Raw genomic sequence first — 6,903 nt, forward strand, 5'->3', positions numbered from 1 at the left:
TTCCCACTCTGTGGAGTCAAAACATATACCGTCATGTGAAAGACAACAATCCCATGACTGCAATCATGGAGCAGGAATTCTAACAAAAGTCACCGCTCATTTCATCTTTGCATTTTTCTCCTCTCCTCAAGGTTACTGATTATCACTCCCTTTCAGACTGGCTTCAGGTGTGCGATGTGGGGACATCACATTCACGATGTCACGTCATGCGCATGATGTCGTCGTCCCTGTCCCCCTAATCGCCCTTGTAAGCTGGCACCTCTGGATGCAAGAGTGTGATCCTATTAATTCTCTTTGATCTCTTTGTGGCTTGGGGCAGGGCAAGTGGGTGTGTCTTGGATTAAATGGCCTTGTAGGTCCAATGGAGAAGCTTGGGGGGCAAATTTAGCCCATGGGCCTAAGGTTCCCCAACCCTGCAATAAAGGAACAGAAGGGGAGAAATCCTCATAACCCAGCTCTAGAGGGAGGTATCAGCAGTCTTTGGGTAACCCCAAAGTTTTCAGAAGTACAAAAAAAACATTTAGAAAAAACACCCTAAGGAAAGACCCCTAAAACAGCTCAATGGAGAACATGGAAAACATGGGAAACCAGAGATGAGTGGGGGGGGGTGCATTAACATAAATAAGGGCATAGCCAGCTGGCATCCTGAAGAGAGCCATCCACACTGCAACATTTTGTTGCAAGTCCCACTAATTCTCGGTAGTGATGCCCGCCCTGTGGAACGCCCTCCCATCAGATGTCAAAGAAATAAACAACTATCAGACTTTTAGAAGACATCTGAAGGCAGCCCTGTTTAGGGAAGCTTTTAATATTTAATTAATTATTGTATTTTAATATTTTGTTGGAAGCTGCCAAGAATGGCTGGGGAAACCCAGCCAGATGGGTGGGGTATAAATAAATAAATTATTATTATTATTATTATTATTATTATTATTATTACTACTACTACTACTACTACTCAGTGTGAGCAGCTCAGAGAATCAGGTGACTTGGCTGTATTCCCTATAGAAAGAAAGGATGGTGGTCACTTCAGGTTGTGTACTTGCCTGCTAAATCATTGGCATTGCATAAACATTAAATAGTCGTAGAATACAGAGTAAGAATTATAAACATTGCAGTCGTACAGGTGTTGCAAACTATTCCTTACTGTGGTTTTTATTTGTTTGCGAGCACAAATGGCAGCTCACCACTGATTCAGAAACACTTATGGATTAGGCATAATAATAATAATAATAATAATAATAATAATAATAATAATAATAATAATAATAATGTGATTAATGGGCAGTCACAAGTGGGCTGAAAAGTCAGACTTCGTATCCGAGATGAGCAAGGTCTTGCTTATCAGTTTCTCGGCCAGTGCTAGGACTGAAATGAAATGGTCAAGCTTTGCTAATGAGATTAAGGCATTAGTTTCACGGTATTAAAAGAGTGAATTAGCTAAGCCAGATGTGTGAACACGTGCCCATTATGGGTCAGTAAATAGCGGCTGATGAGGGACAGATTGACCTTGAAGTGTCTGTGGCTTGTACTCCTGAGGAAGAATTTAGTTCCAAATAGTAGAAAAGTTTTTAGATGTAATTTGTGTATTTGGGGGTACACTGGAACATCAGAGCCTGGAGGTAAAAAAGAAAAATCGGAGATGACTTCTTGTGAGGTCCCCATCTTCTTCGCTTGGAAATAAATAGTGGGCACTTAAACAGTTGTTGTTTAGTCATTTAGTCGTGTCCGACTCTTCATGACCCCATGGACCAGAACACGCCCGGCACTCCTCTCTTCCACTGCCTCCCACAGTTTGGTCAAAATCATGCTGGTAGCTTCAAGAACACTATCCAACCATCTTTCCCAGCATCAGGGTCTTTTCCAGGGAGTCTTCTCTTCTCATGAGGTGGCCACAGTATTGGAGCCTCAGCTTCGCGATCTGTCCTTCCAGTGAGCACTCAGGGCTAATTTCCTTAAGAATGGAGAGGTTTGATCTTCTTGCAGCCCATGGGACTCTCAAGAGTCTCCTCCAGCACCATAATTCAAAAGCATCAATTCTTCGGCGATCAGCTTTCTTTATGGTCCAGCTCTCACTTCCATACATCACTACTGGGAAAACCATAGCTTTAACTATACGGACCTTTGTCGGCAAGGTGATGGCTCTGCTTTTTAAGATGCTGTCTAGGTTTGTCACTGCTTTTCTCCCAAGAAGCAGGCATCTTTTAATTTCTTAAACTTAAGCAGTACAGTTGTACAAATGTTTAGCACTTAAAAGTTTCTGACGTTGGTTCAGAAGGGCCCCCTTCTGTCACACCTGAAGTCCCATTTCTGGAACCCCAATTAGAGTGAAAGCATTTGAGGAAACTTAAGCACCACCTCTCTTCTCACTGGTTTCCCTTTGAAAATCACTCCCTCCTTTCAAAACTTTTGCCGCTGTATGTCAAAGACCCGTGATTCTGCCAAACATGCAGTTCCAGCCTCAAGTCTTCAGTCTTACACCACTTTGCAAGCAAAACCCACTACAGAGTCTACATACTGGTATTTTATATACAGAGAACAAGGCTGAAGCAAACATTACTGGTCATAGTTCTGCAAAAAGCAGCAGTATGCTGAGAAGGAAATTGTAGTTAGTTGTACTTGAGAATTCCTACTGTTGTTCCGATCACTGACAAAGGCTTGTGTGGTGACAGAGGGACAGAGAGATGCAACCACTCTGTGTGGAACCACTATGTCATGGCATTTTGTAGCTGCAGTTTAGCAGGCTCGCCATTATATCTGCCAGCCCCCAGTAGGTTAGGACTTCCAGGAAAAAGAGAAAAGGTTATTTGGCATTCAGCAGACTTCGAGTTGTCTGTACATTTGCCAGGACACTTTTTGTTGTTTTAAAGTTGTAAAAAAATCTGTTCAGTTGTTATTGCTGTTGCCATCTGAAAAATGAAAAACAGTCTTTGAGTTGGATATAACACCGTTTTATTCAGCTTTTAATCTAAGAACTCTAAGGGCTCGGTAGTTAAAATGAAACAAATAATTTGGCGGCTTTAAACGAATGCGTAGGTAGCAGTCGAGCCCCATGCTCACACTGCCCTGTCCCCCAGCATGGTTCCAGGTTGTTTTTCTGGAAAAGGACATAATTGCAGTTATCAGATAAACAACAACTCAAAAGCGGATTATTTTCTGAAAAATAAAATTAAAAACAACACAGCATTTGAGTATTCCAGTTATATAAAAATCAAAGGAAATGGAATTCAGAAAGAAAGAAAGAAAGAAAGAAAGAAAGAAAGAAAGAAAGGAAGGAAGGAAGGAAATACTGATTTGGCCAGAAAGCATTTAGCAAATTGGGTTAAAACATGTGGGATTTTTTATTTTTTTAATGAACTCCTTTACAATGCCATGCCATACATAGCTACCCGGAATTAAGTTCCATTGAGATCAAGATTGCAACCTTTGCTGCATGAGGGGCCCCCACTTTTTTTTTTTTTTTTAAAGGCCTTCGAGTACCAAGAAGGGATTTTTTTCCTCCTGACCTCTACTGAGTAAGCTTGGTGGGGATGACTGTGGAGTTAACACCTTGGTTTCTCAAAAAATAAATGTGTTGGTTTTTTTAAAAAAAAGGATTTTTAAAAGGGAAAGGAAGAACCTAACGCTCCCACAGGGGGACACAGGTCTTCTCCCAGATAGAAAATACAAGCAAAAGCCTCCACACACACTGAGGTGATGTGGCCCATTTTGCTGCTTGAGGCAAAAGTGGAACATGGTGCACTGGCGCTGCCCTCTCTCCTCACCTGCGTTGTGGGAGGCACCTGTGAAGTACCAGTGGCACCAGCTTTTGGTGAGATCTTATGAGATCTTGCCGGAAACCAATGTTGCTGCCAGCTCCGCTTCTCTGGATGCAGCAGGACAGGTGGAAGGCCTGTGTGGGTACCACCTGTGAGCTTCCAACACTTGGGGGGGGGCGCCTCACCTTGCCACATGGGCATGCTGTCCCCCTGACACATGCACACACACAAGCTGCTGTGAAAATGATGTGTGAAAATGCCAAGAGCAAACAGGCCCATGGTGACCTGTGATGGGCCAACAGAATTCTGCTCTCCCTGGCTGCTTCTCTCCCAGCTTATGTTCACGGTGAAGCGTGGCTTCTGAGAGAGAACACAGTGGGAGAAAAGGAGAAGAATCTTCCCATCCGTCCTCAGTAGCCCTTCGTATATGAGATAGTTGCTTTGTTTGTTTGTTTCCTCCCCTTGGAAACAGGAGTGGGAATTTACTGCCAGTGGTTTTTATGACTGGCTAGGCAGAGAAGGTGGATAGAAGCCTCCTAGTGATTGGAAATGTATTGATATAATTGTGAGGGACAGGAGAGATGGGAATATGGCTTTGGGAATTTGGGAAAATTCAGAAACTTGGCAGGGTTATGCCCCACTCTGCCTCTCCTGATTAAAAGCAGTTAAGAATTTGGAGTCTGGGTGGAACCTCAGAGGTCTTTGTGACTTCAGCGGTACTTTCTGTTGTCATGCAAAGAAGAATTCCACTTGCAAATACATTTCTCAGGTTCCAAGTAGGCTATTTGCATGGAAAATCCATCTTCCTGTTAGAATTCTCTCTGGTTCCATCTACACTGTCATTTCTTGAAAAACTGCTCACTTTTGGTGAAGGCTCCAGATGTTTCTGTGCATTTTGTCACAGTTGCACTGTAGGATGCATAATAAACTCTGGCTGCCTTTGCGAGCTACAGTCATGATAAACTCCTCTGGCATGGCCGTGAGCAGGAGATCTGAAGATTTTGTCCCTTGTTTTGATTAACCACAATGTATTCTGAACTCTAAATGCTGAATCACAGCTTTTTGAAACAAGCCAGCTTCATAAAACATAGTTTCATGGTTAATCATGGTGAAGATGGTTAAGATTTAACAGTTTGTCATATTCAGATAACACAACAAGCTGGTTAATCAAAAACAGAAGTGAAGGATCAGAGGGCTGGGGGCAATTATGTAAGCCCAGTCAGGAGCTGGCTTGTTCCTGTCATGATAAACCATGCAGTCATTGGCTCTCATGAAAGTGTGCTTTTCTGAGAGTTGCTGAGTTTCATACTTAATAGTACGTGAAATTTATTACGGTCACAGACCAGCTTGAGAAACACAAATGGAACTACAATCCCAGTAGCAAAACAAACATTTAAAACAATATACAGCAATGGATTTTAAGTTTAAAATTGCGATACACATATAAACACATAAAAACTTTAAAATAGACTACCTTAGAGAAATGACCCAAATTCGCCCGTGGATCCAGGTTTGGGAATTTTCTTAACAAACTAGATTGAATCAGGAGATGGTCTGTGCCTACTCACTTCGGCAGCACATATACTAAAATTGGAATGATACAGAGAGGATTGCATGGCCCCTGCGCAAGGATGACACGCAAATTTGTGAAGTGTTCCATACTTAATAGTATTTTGTTGGTCTCTGGAATGCATTCCTGATAGGTCCAATGCAATTTCTATCCTCATTATTGTTTCCATGGACAGATATTGTCATATTTGATAGGATGTATTGATGGCCAGAAGGAAAACATATTGCTGAATCCATGTCCCTTTTCACAAGTATTTCCCTAATATGAACACTGACGTTGGTCCAATAAAAATACTGTCCCCTCCCTCCCTCCCTCCCTTCCTGCCTCCCTTCCTCTTTTTCTTTCCCTCCCTCTTGTTACTACTGGTTTGCTGTGAGTATCAGGCAATAAGGGGGCAGCACTGAACTTCTTTATTCCAGTAATACTGCATGAAAGAGAACAGAATGAAGAATATGTGGAGTCCAAATCTGGTTTTGTTAAATCGTTTTGCCAAAATATATTTGACAATAACAACCATAGCTCATGACAATCTTGTTGCTCAAGCAAGTCTCAACTGCACTTAGACTTCTTCATGTCCACGATCCCCTGGACACCATGGATGGGTGGAATCAGTCTAAGGCAAGTTGTGGGCCAACTTTGGTCCACCAGGGGTCTCAGTTTGGCCCACCAGGACATTCCTGGAAATCATGCCCATCCTCCCTACGCCTGATATCCTCTGGAGCATCAGGTGTGGGGCAGGCACCAATATGGTTTCAAAGGGAAAATTGGGAGCTTAAAGTAAGTTCCCACTTGTTCCTCTTCTGGAGTAATGTGTGCTCACAGGACCCAACAGCATACATTGATTGGTCTAGGATCATGAATGGATTTGCATTGAAACCATTGTAAAATGAAGAGGGGGGACTATTTTAGCAGGGGTTTCATTGCAAATCCCCTCTTAATTATTGAGCGAGCCTCTTTGCAGGCACGTGGGAGTGGTCCTTCAAAGAGGCTTGTCACCTGAATTCATTGTGATATCTCATGAATATCCTCGGGGATATTTTAGGTCCTATCCCTGAATTTTCATTATAATAATTAAGGGTTGTATGTAACATGAATCCTACTTAGAGTAGACCCACTGAACTTAATAAGCATGTCTAACTTATGTCCATTTACTTCTATGGGTCTGCTTTGAGTAGAATTTTGATAGCTAGAATCTTAAGTCCTTAGCCTCTTCTTTTCTTTCCTACTTCTGGATATGTAATAAAGAGCGTATTTCAGCCAATTATTCACTGAGATGTAAACTTGCTCCCACCAACCAGTGCTCTGGCCAATCAGTACGAAGCTACAGGGTGCCATTGACAGAAAATAGTTCCTTCTTTTAAAATCTGATTAAATGAAATATTGATATTTAATCAAATTAAGCAACATTAAACATTATTATTATCTGTGTGCCTGTTGTAGCTGTTTGTCAATGGTTCCCTGCTCTCTTACAGCTCTTCATCACAAAAGGTTGAGCTGAAGACCTGAAGATTCGGCATAAATCTCCCACTGGCTTTCCCCCAAAGCAAAATCACACTTCTCTCCCTCGCTCCCTCC

At 42.2% G+C, this 6,903-nt stretch overlaps 1 non-coding gene across 1 annotated transcript; it reads left to right on the forward strand.

The window, feature by feature from the left end:
* Window positions 1-5,314: 5,314 nt before the first annotated feature.
* On the forward strand, window positions 5,315-5,424 carry LOC114596638 (U6 spliceosomal RNA). The gene has a single exon (XR_003706582.2). It is a non-coding gene; the product is annotated as a U6 spliceosomal RNA (small nuclear RNA).
* Window positions 5,425-6,903: the final 1,479 nt, after the last annotated feature.

Source organism: Podarcis muralis, chromosome 4 (assembly GCF_964188315.1).
Source record: "Podarcis muralis chromosome 4, rPodMur119.hap1.1, whole genome shotgun sequence".
Lineage (NCBI taxonomy): Eukaryota > Metazoa > Chordata > Lepidosauria > Squamata > Lacertidae > Podarcis > Podarcis muralis.